The sequence below is a fragment of the Sorex fumeus genome, unplaced genomic scaffold (genome assembly GCF_029834395.1).
Source record: "Sorex fumeus unplaced genomic scaffold, SorFum_2.1 ptg000070l, whole genome shotgun sequence".
In the NCBI taxonomy this organism is placed as follows: domain Eukaryota; kingdom Metazoa; phylum Chordata; class Mammalia; order Eulipotyphla; family Soricidae; genus Sorex; species Sorex fumeus.
In genome coordinates, this window is record NW_026606127.1 from 9,763,824 (window position 1) to 9,779,251 (window position 15,428).

Consider the following 15,428-nt stretch of genomic DNA (forward strand, 5'->3'; position numbering starts at 1 on the left):
ATATTAACGGCATTCAGGTGGGAAAGGAAGAAATCAAGCTCTCACTATTCGCAGTTGATATGATACTCTACTTAGAGAACCCAATAACCTCCACCAAAAAACTCCTAGAAACAATAGACTCGTATAGTAAAGTTGCAGGTTATAAAATCAATACCCAAAAGTCCATGGCTTTCCTATACGCAAACAGTGAGAGAGAAGAAAGCAACATGAAAAAAACAATCCCGTTCACAATTGTGCCCCAGAAAATCAAGTACCTAGGAAACAGCTTAACTAAGGAAGTAAAGGACCTGTACAAAGAAAACTACAAAACGCTACTTCAGGAAATAAAAGAGGACATGAGGAAATGGAAAGATATCCCCTGCTCATGGGTCGGGAGATTTAACATTGTCAAAATGGCAATACTACTGAAAGCATTGTATAAATTCAATGCAATCCCTATAAGGATACCCATGACATTCTTCAAAGAAATGGAGCAAATACTCCTGAAATTTATATGGAACAAAAAGCCCCCACGAATAGCTAAAGCAATTCTTGGGAAAAAGAAAATGGGGGGAATCAACCTCCCGAACTTCAAACTGTACTACAAAGCAGTAATAATTAAAACAGCATGGTACTGGAACAAAGGCAGAACTGCAGACCAATGGAACAGGGTTGAATACACTGACATCTCCCCTCAATCATATGATCATCTAATCTTTGATAAAGGTGCAAGTAATGTGAAGTGGAGTAAGGAAAGCCTCTTTAATAAATTATGTTGGCATCATTGGACGGCTACATGCAAAAAAATAGGCTCAGAACTCTGCCTAACACCATGTACAAAAGTAAGATCAAAATGGATTAAAGACCTCAACATCAGACCAGAAACCATAAGGTACATTGAAAATAAAGTTGGCAAAACCCTCCATGATATTGAAGCTAATGGTATCTTCAAAGATGCCACGCCACTGGCCAAGCAAGTGAAAACAGAGATAGATAAATGGGACTATCTTAAACTAAGAAGCTTCTGCACCTCCAAAGAAACAGTGACCAAAATACAAAGACAGTCTAGAGAATGGGAAAGGATATTCGCCGAATACACATCTGAAAAGGGGTTGATATCCAGGATATACAAAATACTGGTTAAACTCCACAAGAAGAAAACATCCAATCCCATCCAAAAATGGGGCAATGAAATGAACAGAAACTTTCTCAAAGAAGAAATCCGAATGGCAATAAAGCACATGAGAAAATGCTCTACATCATTAATCATCAGAAAGATGCAGATCAAAACCACAATGAGATACCATCTCACACCTCAGAGACTGGCCCACATTCAAAAGAACAAAAGCAACCGGTGCTGGCGCGGATGTGGCGAGAAAGGGACACTCCTTCACTGTTGGTGGGAATGTCGACTGATTCAGCCCTTCTGGACAACAGTATGGACGACTCTCAAAAAATTAGAATTTGATCTGCCATTTGACCCAGCTATAGCACTCCTGGGAGTATATCCCAGAGAAGCAAAAATGTATAGTCGAAGTGACATCTGCACTTGTTTGTTCATTGCAGCACTCTTTACAATAGCCAGAAACTGGAAGAAACCTGAATGCCCAAGAACAGATGACTGGTTAAAGAAACTTTGGTACATCTCCACAATGGAGTACTATGTAGCTGTTAGAAAAGATGAAGTCATGAAATTTACATACACGTGGTACAATATGGAAAGTATCATGCTAAGCGAAATGAGTCAGAAAGAGAGGGATAGACATAGAAAGATTGCATTCATCTGGGGGATATAAAGTAACAAAGTATGAGATTAATACCCAAGAATAGCTGAGATCAGCACCAGGAGGATTACTCCATAACTTAGAGGCCAGCCGGGTATCCTAGAGGAAAGGGCAGTTCAGAGAGAGAAGGGAGCACCAAATAAAGGATATTTGGAGGATCCTCCCAGGAGGGGAGATGCATGTCGAAAGTAGACTATGGACTGAACATGTTTGCCACCCAATGCCTCTTTTGCAGACCACAACACCCAAACGGAGAGAGAGAACACAGGGGATTGTCCTGCCACAGAGGCAGGGGGGGATGGGGGGATGGGGGTGGGAGGGATATTATACATGGTGCTGAAAAACGGGCACTGGTGGAGGGATGAGTATCTGATCATTGTATAATTGAAACCCAAGCACAAAAAAAAATGTAAATCTACAACTGTAAAAAAATGAATAAATAAAAAAAATTAAAAAAAGATATCACTGTTTATTCCACAGTTCTTAGCATAGAAATTTACAGACAGAATGTGCTAAGTAAAAATTCATTTTGGCACTTCTGTTCAATGTAGTACTGGAAGTATTTGGAAGAGAAAATAGATAAGAAAAAGATATTAAGGGTTTTTCATGTTTGAAAGTTAGAAATCATCTCTCCCTATTCACAGAAGATATCATACTATATTCAGAGAATACTAAAATCTCTACGAAAAATTCCCAGAGACAATAGACATTTATAGTAAAATTGCAGGCTATAAACTCAATACCCAAAAGTCTATGGCTTTTTTATATGCAAGTAATGAGAGAGAAGAAAGTGACATGAAAAAGCAATCCCATTCACAATCGTGCCGCAGAAAATCAAGAACCTTGGAATCAGCTTAACTAAAGAGGTAAAGGACCTATACATCAGGAAATTAAAAACGACACGAGGAAATGGAAACATATATACTGCATATGGAATGGGAGATTTAACATTGTCAAAATGGCAATTCTCCACGAAGCATTGTAAAAATTCAACTTGATCCCTATAAAGATACCCATGACATTCTTCAAAGAAATTGATCAAGCACTCCTGAAATTCACATGGAACAACAAACGCAGACGAATAGCTAAAGCAATTCATGGGGAAAAGACAATGGAGGCATCACCTTCCCCAACCTCAAACTCTACAACAAACGATAATAATGAGAACAACATGGTACTGCAACAAAGGCAGAGCTGCAGACCAATGGAAAAGGATTGAATATACTGACACACACCCTCAAATATATAATCATCTAATCTTTGATAAGGGAGCAAGAAATGTGAAGTGGATCAAGAGAGTCCTCCTGAACAAACGTTGCAGAAAAAACTGGAAAGCTACATGCAAAAAAAATGGCTCAGACCTCTACCTAACACCATGCACAAAAGTCAGATAAAAATGGGTCAAAGGCCTCAACATCAGACCAGAATCCCTCAGGTTCATTGACGACAAGGTCGGCAAATCCCTCCACGACATTGAAGCTAAAGGTATCTTCAAATATAACACGCCACTTGCCAAGCAACTGGAAACAGAGATAAACAAAGGGGACTATCTTAAATTAAGCAGCTTCTGTACCTCAAAAGAAACAGTGACCAGAAACAAAGACTCCGCTATGCGGGCCAGATTCTCGCAGAAGCCTACCAGGTTCTCTGAGAGTGAGAACTGGACAATCAGAGTTGCTATCTTCTAAATAAGATCCAGTCTCTGGATGTTGGCCATTGATGGCATTACATGGATCCAGGGGGCAGTTCGTGGTTGTAGCACTTAATTATTAGAAGATGGGGGATCTGGAAGGAGGGGGCACAGTCTTGATCTGAGCAGCCATGGAGTTCTCATCCCCCGGTCCCGCACATCTGGGTTCCTCTTTCAGTTCCTTCATGCATGAGGCTCCTTCAAGCTTGGGAAGGGTGGTCTTAAGCGTACCTATGGCTGGTTGCAGAGGTCTTCAGCTGCCGGGGTTCTAATCAGGTCGGTGAGGGAAATTCACCCCGGCACCTCCAAGGGGCCTCTGTGAGGAAAGCCATGTGCAAGGTCAGGACACTGTCGTTTTAGACATATTTGGAATTAATTTTAGATCGAAAAGTACACATCATTCAAAATACTCATGTGCTTAGTAATAAATTACTACACACTTGTTCAATCACCTCAGAGACCCCACTCTGCTCAGAGAACTAGATTTTTAATTACAGGTCTGTTTTGCCCATGTGTCATGACTGAGAATCACTATCAGTAGATATGAAACTCACTATACACAAAGATGCACACAGGTTACTTTGTTGTTAATGTGAGTTGGCCATTAAACTTCACTGAGACCCTTTGTTCTGTCCTTTATAGGAGCCTCATGAGTCTCACCTTCCGTTCAAGTTGAACTTGTAATAAGGTGGAATGAAATCATCAATATGATCCTCACCTCATCCTTCAGGAGAAAAATCCTACATACATTCAAGTGGTCAAAGTGCAGACAACACCATCCACCTTTTCCTGGAGATGTACACAGGACTGAGGTGAGAACAGCAAAAGGCTCTATTTTATTGTTCTTAATGAAGGATTCAGGGAACAACATTAGACAAACTCATATACCATCTTACAAAAGAATTATTTTGTAAAACTGATGCCTAGGGTATGGTAAACGATAATATAGAAAACAACCATATTTTTATTTCTGGGACATTAAAGTTCTAAATCTATTTATTAATGCTGCTTTGAAATACATTCCTTGATTAGGAATCATTGTCTGCCATAGGAGTGAGGAAGGACAACACTCAAAGTAATAAGAAGCGAAATATGGAAAAATTAACTCCTACTAGGTTTGATAACACATATACTAAAATTGAAATGATACAATGATGAGCATGGTCCTTGCACAGAGATAACATGCAAACTTGTAAAGCATTCCATATTTTTGTTGCAAGAAGAATGAACAGGTCTACGTTAAGCTAAGACAATCCCCATAAGTACAAAAATTCTACATAAAGAGAGCACAAATCCCCAAAACAACAATCTCTCTCAATGTCAATGGTCTAAATGTGCCAATTCAGAGCCACAGAATAGGAAGATGAATTAGAAAACTGAACCCAACATTCTGCTTCCTGCAAGAAACATGTCTGAACAATCAAAGCACCCATGGGCTAAAGGTAAAAGGCTGGGAAACAAGTTTTCAAGAAAATATCACCTCCACAAAGCTGGAGTGGCCATACTAGTATCAGACCACATGGACTTCAGGCTAAAGGTTATCAGAGACAGTGAAGGTCATTTCTTAATGATCATGGGATATGTACATCAGAAAGAACTCACCTTCCTCAATGTATATGATCCTAATGACAGACCAGCAAAATACTTTAAAACAACTTCTAATAAACTTATAGAAAAACATTGATAGCAACACAATACTAGTAGTAGATTTCAACACATCTTTGTCACTTCTCGATAGATCAAACAGACTGAAGCTCAGCAAGGAAATATTTTCTTTAAGGGAAGTAATGAACAACCGTTGGCTTAGGGAAGAAATCAAAGAGGAAATAAAAAGTTTCCAGAAACAAATGAGAATGAGGACACGAGCTACCATAACTTGTGGGACACAGCAAAAGCAGTGTTAAGAGGAAAGATTATAGCTCTGCCAGAATTCATCAGGAAGAAAGAAAGGGCCTACATGAATAAATTAGAGCTCAAGATTTTGGAAAATAACCAACAAAAGTAGTCCAAACTAGGCTGGAGGAAGGAAATAATAAAACTTGTACCAGACATCAATGAGCTAGAATCCCAAAATACAATCCAGAAGACCAATAAGAACAAAAACTGGTTCTTTGAGAAAATAAATAAGATCAATAAACCATGAGAAGCCTCTCAAAGAAACAAAGAGAAAGAATTCTAATAAATCGAATCAGAAATGCAAAGGGGGGTATCCTAAATGAAAGTACAGAAATCCATAGGATCATCAGAGATTATTTTGAGAATCTTTGCAGCAGGAAATGAGAGAATCTTGAAAAAATTGATAAATTATTGGATTCCAATTACCTCCCAAGGCTGAACCAAGAAGATTTGGAATACTTGAACCTATCACTACCAAGGAAATTGAAATGATGGTCAAAATTATACCCCCAAACAGAATCCAGGGCCCAGATGGATTCAATAGTCAACTATTTCAAACCTTTAAAGAGGAACTGCTTCCAACATTTTTAAGATTTTCCAGGAAATTGAAGAAACATAAATACTCCCAAATAGTTTCTATGAGGCAAAGATCACCCTAATACTCAAATCGACAGAGACACCACAAAAAAAGAAAATTGCAGACCTTTTTCCTTTGTGAATACAGATACAAAAATTTTCAAGAAAATACCAGCAAAGAGAATCTAGAAACTCAACAAAAGATCACACACTATGACCAAGTAGGTTTATCTTGGGGATGCAAGGATGGCTTAACATTCTCTAGTCAATCAACAGAATACACCATCTCAATAAAATAAAGATAAAAGTCATATGATCATATCAGTAGACGTAGATAAAGCATTTGATTAGATCCAGCACCCATTCATGATGAAAAACTCTCAACAAAATGGGAGTTGAAAGTACTTTCCTCAATCTAGTCAAAGCAAATTACCACAAACCCACAGCAAGTATTATTCTCAACGGGGAACAACCAAGGCTTGGAGCAGAAATCAATGACATAGAATTCCAGAATACAATCAGGCACAAAACAAGTTACCCACTCTCAACACTCCTATTCTTCATAGTACTTGAAGTACTTGCCATATGATTTTGGTAAAAAAAAAAAAGATATCAAGGGCATCCATATAAAAAAGGAAGAACTCAAGCTTTTACTATTTGGAGATAACATGATACTATACTTAGAAAATCCCAAAGAATCTCCGAAAAAGCTCCTGGGAACAATAGATTTGTTTAGTAAAGTAGCATATTACAAAATCAATATCTGGTACTACATGGCTTTCCCATATATTAATAATGAAAGAGAAAAAAGAGATAGAGAAAAACAATCCCATTCACAATAATACCTCAGAAAATAGAGTATAATAGAATCAACTGAAAAGGTTAAGGAACTATACCAAAAAAAAAAAACCTACAAAACACTACTTCACAAATAAGAGAGTATATGAGGAAATGCAATCACATCCTATGCTCATGGATTGAGAGGTTTAACACTGTCAAAACGACAATACACACCAAAGCTCTATAAAGATTTAATGCACTTTCTATAAGGATACCCATAACATTTTTCAAATAAATAGATTAAACACTCTTGAAACTCATACACAACCATAAACTCCCATGAAGAGCTAAAGCAATCTTTGGTAAAAAGAAGAAGGGAACACCTTCCCCAACTTCAATCCCTACTACAAAGTTGTAGTCATCCAAATACCATGATATTCAGATAAAGACAGGCCTCAGATCAATGGAATATAGTCTAATATCTTGAAGCTGGCCCTCACATTATTATTACCTAATCTTTCATAAATGCTCAAGAAATATGAAGTTGAGCTAGGAAGTCTCTACAGCAACTGGTGCTGGGAAAACTGGACAGCAACATTCAAAAAAAATGAACTCAGACCTCTTTATATTGCCAGGCGCAAAGTCAGATCAAATGTATTAAAGACCTTACTATCATACCTGAATTCTTAAGATATATGGAGAAAAATGTGGGAAGATCCCTTCATGACATTAAAGCTAAGGGAAACAAAAAAGCAAGCAAGCAAGCAAGCAAGCAAGAAAGAAAGTAAGAAAGAAAGAAAGAAAGAAAGAAAGAAAGAAAGAAAGAAAGAAAATAAAAATTAAAATAATGCTGTTTGCAATGCTAAGGATCAATCCCAGATCATCATTTTCTTGCTTTTTTGGGTCACACGTGGCGATGCACAGTGGTTACTCCTGGCTCTGCACTAAGGAATTACTCCTCACGGTGCTTGGGGGGACCATACAGGATGCTGGGAATCTAACCTGGGTATGCCGTGTGCAAGGCAAATGCCCTACCTGCTGTACTATCACTCCAGCTCCCCCCCTCCCCATAATTCATCATCCTGAGGGCCTCAGATTTTTACCTTCCGTTTAGAAACTTCATCTTTACATTGATACAGTAAATTGAAACCACAGAACCATTGAATGGCATGTTATAATGGTAGCAGCCATGAGCAAACTTTGATAACCCATAAGTTGTCATGAATGAATTCTGTCTCAGAGGCTTCACTTCTGAGGATACCTGTCACTACCTCCTTTCTGTTACATATTCCAGGATCAGAATCTACATCAGGCCATCAGTAGAAATTGTCCACCCGAAAGCTAGCCTTCCACTGGGATCAGAATCTTTGATCCATGTAACTTGTAATTTTTCATACATGATTTCTTGACCTTGTTTCAGGTGGAGGCATCCAGAGCATAAACTCAGCTTTCCTGTTGTTTCCACAGGAAATCCAAATAACTAAGGATGTTATCATTTCTGACGCCACTGTTACAGATTTTTTTGGAATCCCACGGTAAGATAATATCATTAATGTTATAATATTACTGTTCTCCATAGTTCGGATCTCCCCAAAGAACTCTCTACCCACCTCACTCCAAGTACAGAGTCCAATTTATCATGCTCCTGAAAGTACTTCTAATAGTTTCACTCAGGTTCTCCCCTAAAGTGCACAAGTTAAGTTCATACCACTCCAAGTTCTTATTCCTAAACTACCAGAGTAGGCTTGGTCCTCAAGCTCTTGTTCTCATTAGAAGAAATACCGTGCTCTCTTTCTCTATGTCTCTCTTTCCTTGCTTTGTTAAATGAGAGTTCTCGCTTGAACAAATATTTCATTCCACCCCACACCTGTTTCACAAGTTTCTGAGTGTTTTTCAGTAAAATCTATTTAGCTTCACTAAACTAAAAATTTTAAAACACCAGAGCATTGTTAAAACCAATATTTGTATCTTTTAAACCACAAATTTTGAAAATGAAAGGTGGAAAAGCAATGGACTACTACTCAGTTGTATGAAGTGATATCTTCTTATTATTTGTATATAAAATGGATAACATGTGGAAATTATGTTTAGTGACAAAAACCAGGCAGAGAAAGAAAGGCATCCTACAAATTCAGGCATACGTGGCATATAGAGAAAACAAATTAAAAGAATAAAATGAGACAGACAAACGTCTAAAACATTATTTATATTCTATGATTTATAATTCAATTAGTAATGGTTTTTAATACACATAATTCCAACATGACACTCCTCATTCTCTCAAAGAACAAACCCTCCCTCTCCCCCAATCCCCCAGAATCCCTCACTCTCAATCCCCTGACTCAATTGTGTGGATCAGTTCTCCCCTTACATTGCTCTTTTTTTTTTTATTTATTATATTTTATTTTTTTTTAAAGTTGTAGATTTACAATTTTTTGTGCTTTGGTTTCAATTATACAATGATCAGATACCCATCCCTCCACCAGTGCCCATTTTCCACCACCATGGATAATATCCCTCCCACCCCCATCCCCCCATCCCCCCTGTCTCTGTGGCAGGGCAATCCCCTGTGTTCTCTCTCTCCTTTTGGGTGTTGTGGTCTGCAAAAGAGGCATTGAGTGGCAAACATGTTCAGTCCATAGTCTACTTTCTACATGCATCTCCCCTCCTGGGAGGATCCTCCAAACATCCTTTATTTGGTGCTCCCTTCTCTCTCTGAAATGCCCTTTCCTCTAGGATACCCGGCTGGCCTCTAAGTTATGGAGTAATCCTCCTGGTGCTGATCTCAGCTATTCTTGGGTATTAATCTCTTACTTTGTTACTTTATATCCCCCAGATGAATGCAATCTTTCTATGTCTATCCCTCTCTTTCTGACTCATTTCGCTTAGCATGATACTTTCCATATTGTACCACTTGTATGTAAATTTCATGACTTCATCTTTTCTAAGAGCTACATAGTACTCCATTGTGTAGATGTACCAAAGTTTCTTTAACCAGTCATCTGTTCTTGGGCACTCAGGTTTCTTCTAGTTTCTGGCTATTGTAAAGAGTGCTGCAATGAACAAACAAGTGCAGATGTCACTTCGACTATACATTTTTGCTTCTCTGGGATATACTCCCAGGAGTGCTATAGCTGGGTCAAATGGCAGATCAAATTCTAATTTTTTGAGAATCGTCCATACTGTTTTCCAGAAGGGCTGAACCAGTGGACATTCCCACCAACAGTGAAGGAGTGTCCCTTTCTCGCCACATCCACGCCAGCATCGGTTGCTTTTGTTCTTTTGAATGTGGGCTAGGCTCTGAGGTGTGAGATGGTATCTCATTGTGGTTTTGATCTGCATCTCCCTGATGATTAATGATGTAGAGCATTTTCTCATGTGCTTTTTTGCCATTCTGATTTCTTCTTTGAGAAAGTTTCTGTTCATTTCATTGCCCCATTTTTTGATGGGGTTGGATGTTTTCTTCTTGTGGAGTTTAACCAGTATTTTGTATATCCTGGATATCAACCCCTTGTCAGATGTGTATTCGGCGAATATCCTTTCCCATTCTGTAGACTGTCTTTGTATTTTGGTCACTGTTTCTTTGTAGGTGCAGAAGCTTCTTAGTTTAAGATAGTCCCATTTATCTATCTCTGTTTTCACTTGCTCGGCCAGTGGCGTGGCATCTTTGAAGATACCATTAGCTTCATACATTGCTCTTGAACCTTTGTTTCTACCTTGCTGTGTTTCTTTACATCCCTCATATGAGAAAAATCTCTCTGTATCTGTTCATTTCCTTAAGGCTAACTTTACATGCATGATATCCTCTAGTTTCATCCAATGTTGAAAATTGCATAATTTTGATCTTTTCAAAGCAATAAAAACAAACTTTAGAACTATGAGACTATTTAGTTACCAGATCGAAAAGTATAATCAAAGTGGAAAAACTGAACAATGGTGAATGACAGAGTAGGCCTTTCAGTAGTGAGTGTAATATGATACATGCACGTTGATTCTGCATAATCCTAAAATTTATGAAATTCTATAATGTAATTCTATAAGGTAATTTTAAATAATCAAAAAAGTATTTAAATAATTTACATTTACCTATGATTTTGGCGTATCTTTTGTGTCAAACTATCAGAAATAAAAATAATGTGAGATAGAGATATGGTCTATCACTATACTTTTAAACAAGAGAAGCGCTAAAAATTTCTGTGTCTTGATGAACTCTCATATAAATTGACTCCAAAATCAAATTAATATACTCAAGGAAAAATAAAAGTCAACCAATTTAATCTTTTGCCTTCACTCAGGTTACCATCGGCTGATCTCTAACAGACAAAAAAAAATTTTACTTTATTTTTTTTTTAAATTTTTATTAGTGAAACACCATGATGTACAGTTGTACATTTACAAATTTTTGTGCTTGGGTTTCGATTATACAATGATCAAAGGCCCATTCCTCCGCCAGTGCCCATTTTTCACCACCATGGATTCCAGTATCCCTCCCACACCAATACACCCCATCCAACCCTGCCTCTGTGGCAGGGCATTCCCTTTTTTTCTCTCTCTGCTTTCGGGTGTTGTTGTCTCTAAAAGAGGCATTGAGTGTCATTCATGTTCAGTACATAGTCAGAATTTTTATTTTCAAAGGATTTCTTGGCGGAGGTTTGGCATTCTTTGCTAGAAACCAACTCCTTTTCTTCTGCTTTTTTTTCTAGAAATATATACTTATACTAAGACTGATTAGTCATGGCACCAAATTGACAAATGTCCCTGTTTTTACTTCAGTTCTGTTTCCCCATTATCACCAATTATTAGCAGTGGATAGAAAATAACTAGCCCAAAATTCGTGGGGTAAAGGGAAATGTTTATGCTTACCATAGTTTGGAAAATCCCTGTCACTAGTATAGTGACATTCATCTAAATTTGTAAACACAATGATTATGAAGAGGTAAACCATGACTTCCACTTCAAGAAAGAACGGGCCTTCAGCAAATATCCATGGTTTCAGAAGGATGGCTCTGGCTTGGATTGGGGGCAAACATGAGAGTGTGAGCTACCGGCAGTTAACACATGCTCTTAGGCTATGTGGTGATACTGCTGAGAAATGTGGCGAGCCCTGATTAGGTAGGGTCATGGTGGAGAATGGAATGAAGACAAGAAAACAGAGCAACAGGACAAGATGATAGATTCCTTTGTATAAAAGTTTTCATCTCTAATGTATTAATCTGTGAAAAAGAGAACCAACTTTTTATCATTTTCCTGGCATATTGCTTCAGGAAAAAAGCGCTTCCCTTGTTAGATATTATAGCCTGAATATCTGTGAGGTCTTTGAACTCTTTCTATATATACAGTGCTGATGACTGAAACCAATCTCACTTTTTAAGTATCTAAACTGCAATGTTCTCACCATTTAACTCACTAAACTCTGATGGCTCCAAATCTTCTATGATCAGCTTTCATCTCTTCCATGATATCCAGGCTTCTCTTCCCAACTGTCAAATCTCCCTTTCTTTCTCCCTCTTTCTACCAACTATGATCTCCCTGCCAAAATTTGCTAAGACAAGCTTTCTTGAAATATAGATATAAGTTGACTTCTCTTTTTTTTTAAATTTAGGCAATTTTGATTTTGAAAGTCATTTATAATGGAGATTTGTCATTCAATACTCCAATTCTAATCACACCACCAGTGTCTGCATCCTTCCACCAACAGATTACCCATTTCTCCCTGCATTCCCACCGATTTCCTTGACAAACACATTTTGAAGTTTTACTATTGTACTTTGGGTTCCATACTTACAGAAGTGTTGGCATTGGTGGTTAAGACATACACCTCAACTTTTTCATGCTGGCCTTCCTGGATCAATGCCCACTGACACCACCATGTAGGGGAAATATATGAGAACAAATCATTAAGCTCCAAATTTTTCAAATAATCTTTAAACAATTCTAATCGAAAAGAAAATAGTGAGAATTGGAGGAGACAACCTCTTGACAGCCTGCAAAGTCTTTTCATTTTTCCACATTACAACAGAAGTAATCAGTGAAGGAGGTCTGTCATCACGCAAGTTAGGTGACCCTGCTGAGGTGTGGTCAACAGGGTGTTTTGTGCTCTTCTCTCCTTCCACCAGAAGTCCCAACCCTATGATTTTTGTCTCTTCAGTCCGCATAAAATGGAAAAGGTTTTACCACACAGACATCCATGTAATGAGCCAGCCAAGGTGATAAAAATAAATTTCAGCAAATTCATAGGTTAGTCATGGTGGTAGAAACTAAATATCATATTTTTGTATTGAATCTGCAGGAGACACATATTACAAACCTTTTCATGATTCAGTTTCAATCATAGGATATTTTAACACCTAACCTCCACTAGTATACAGTTCCATTGCTAATGTCCCCAGTTTCTCTCCCACCACTCCCTCTCCCAACCCCAAACCCCACCTGACAGCCTGCTTACTCTACACTATTGCAGGCACCTCTCTCTCTCTCTTTCTCTCTCTCTCTCTCTGTCTCTCTCATCCTTTGGGCATTATGGATTGTAATACAGAGAGTGAGAGATTCTCACCTTTATTCCTTTACCTGCTTTCAGGACTCAGTTCTCACCCAGAGTAATCACTTCCAACTATCATTGTCAGAGCGGTCCCTTCTTTATTCCAAATGCTCGCCTTCAGCACTTGTGGCAAGCGTGCAACCATTGACCAATTCTCCTGGCCTGTGTTTCTGCTATCCTTGGGTATTAGTCTCATATTCTGGTTTTTTATATCCAAAAAATGGGGTAGTCCAATCAGTATACCCCTTTCCGTCTGACTGATTTCATTGAGCATGATATTCTTCCCTGTACATCCATTTATAAGCAAATTTCATGATGTCAGTTTCCTGCCAACTGTGTAGTATTCAATTCTGTAGGTATACCATAGTTTCTTCTGGCTATTATGAATAGTACTGCAGATGGTATTTCTGTTATAATTCTCATGTTTAATGTAACTTACATAGGAAAATACTTCCCAGGTTCCAAACCTACAGAATCCACTCACAAAGACAACTTTTTTTACTTTTTTAAAAAATATAATTTATTTTGATGCTTTCTAAAAAACGGAAGATATTAACAAAACTCAGGGAAAGCATATTCTATTAAAGACAAAAAAAATAACCTTAAGAAAGGACAACAGCTACGTGTTCTTGCTCCTCAAAAATCCACGTGTTTCTTGATATATTGTCAATATCTTTCTATAGCCTTAAAATTCTTCAACTTCATTTCTAAACACTATTTAAAGTTGTACTAATTTAATAGGTGTAATCAGTTTTATAGAATATTTATTTGATTCTTTCAAATTTTGCATAAACAACGTTTGAATTAACCATAGCACCGTAGCACTGTCCTCCCATTGTTCACTGATTTGCTCGAGCGGGCACCAGAAACATCCCTATGGTGAGATTTGTTGTTACTGTTCTTGGCATGTCGAATAATTCACAGGTAGCTTGCCAGGCTTTGCCATGAGGGAGGGTTACTCTGAGTAGCTTGCCGGGCTCTCTGAGAGGAGCAGAGCAATCGAACCCAGGTTGGATGCATGCAAGGCAAATGTCTTACCCACTGTGCTATGGCTCCAGCCCTTATATATATTTATACATATATATGTGTATTTACACACACATACATATCTATATATTCCTCTTACACGGCTCTTAAGCTCCCACTCATATTTCTTCCTCCTCCAATTATTTACTACTTCTCTCCCCATACTTGGGGCTCAACTAATTTCTGAGTGCCCTCAGATACATTTCTGAGGCCATGATAAAGGAATGCATAACACATACATGCAAGGAAGGCACAAAGCATATGTAGATAAATTTCTTATGGACATATAATTGTGATGACTAGTTTACAAACTGTATTCACTTCAAGTACAGAGTTCCTCATCTCAGCAACTCTGTATTCATTCTCCATGCACTGTCAAATATCCAGCTACTGTCCACAACCAACTAACAACATTCCCCTACCCATTTCAGTCATTTAAATCCCCTCCGATAAGGACGATTTTGATGTCAGAGTGTAAAGGTTTAATTTTGCTTTTGTTTTATTCGTCCATTTAATTTTTATCTTTATATTCCAGAAACAAATCAAATATTTAAAAAAAAATAAAGGACAGAAGGTGATATCAGGCAACAAATGAAATAGTTGATGTGGCTGAGAATCAGCAAGAGTCTTGCAGGTCAGTGTGAGGAAAGGAACATCCAGTTGTCCTTCCCAGCATATTTCCAAAGGGCTGGCTTGGAGCAGGGTACATGCTGGGAAGAACCGTATGACAGTAGTAGTGTCTTGAACATATAGGGGCCTATGTTCTTCTTTGAAAATGTAATAGTATTGACCTCCATTGCAAACCACAACACCCTAAAACAAAGAAAAAGCAAAAGGGAATGCCCTGAGGTGGGACGGAGTGGGGGAGATGGGGGGTGGGAGGGACACTGGGTTTCCTGGTGGTGGAGAATGGGCACAGGTGGAGATATGGGTACTTGATTCTTTTATAACTGAAACCCAAGCACAAAGGCATGTAAGTCTACAACTACACCTCATGGTGTTTCACTAATAAAAATAAATAAATAAAAATTAAAAAATTAAAAGCACTATCAGCTGGTATAAGAAAAAAATGTAATGGTGTTGACTAGATTACATCAAGATCATTTTTTCTATAGAATGCTATGATTCATCTTTGATTCACTGATTGATACTTTGAAAT

The 15,428-nt window shown here is 38.0% G+C and overlaps 1 pseudogene; it reads left to right on the plus strand.

Moving 5' to 3' along the window:
• The first annotated feature begins 4,568 nt into the window (after positions 1 to 4,568).
• On the plus strand, positions 4,569 to 4,665 carry LOC130037070 (uncharacterized; annotated as a pseudogene).
• Positions 4,666 to 15,428: the final 10,763 nt, after the last annotated feature.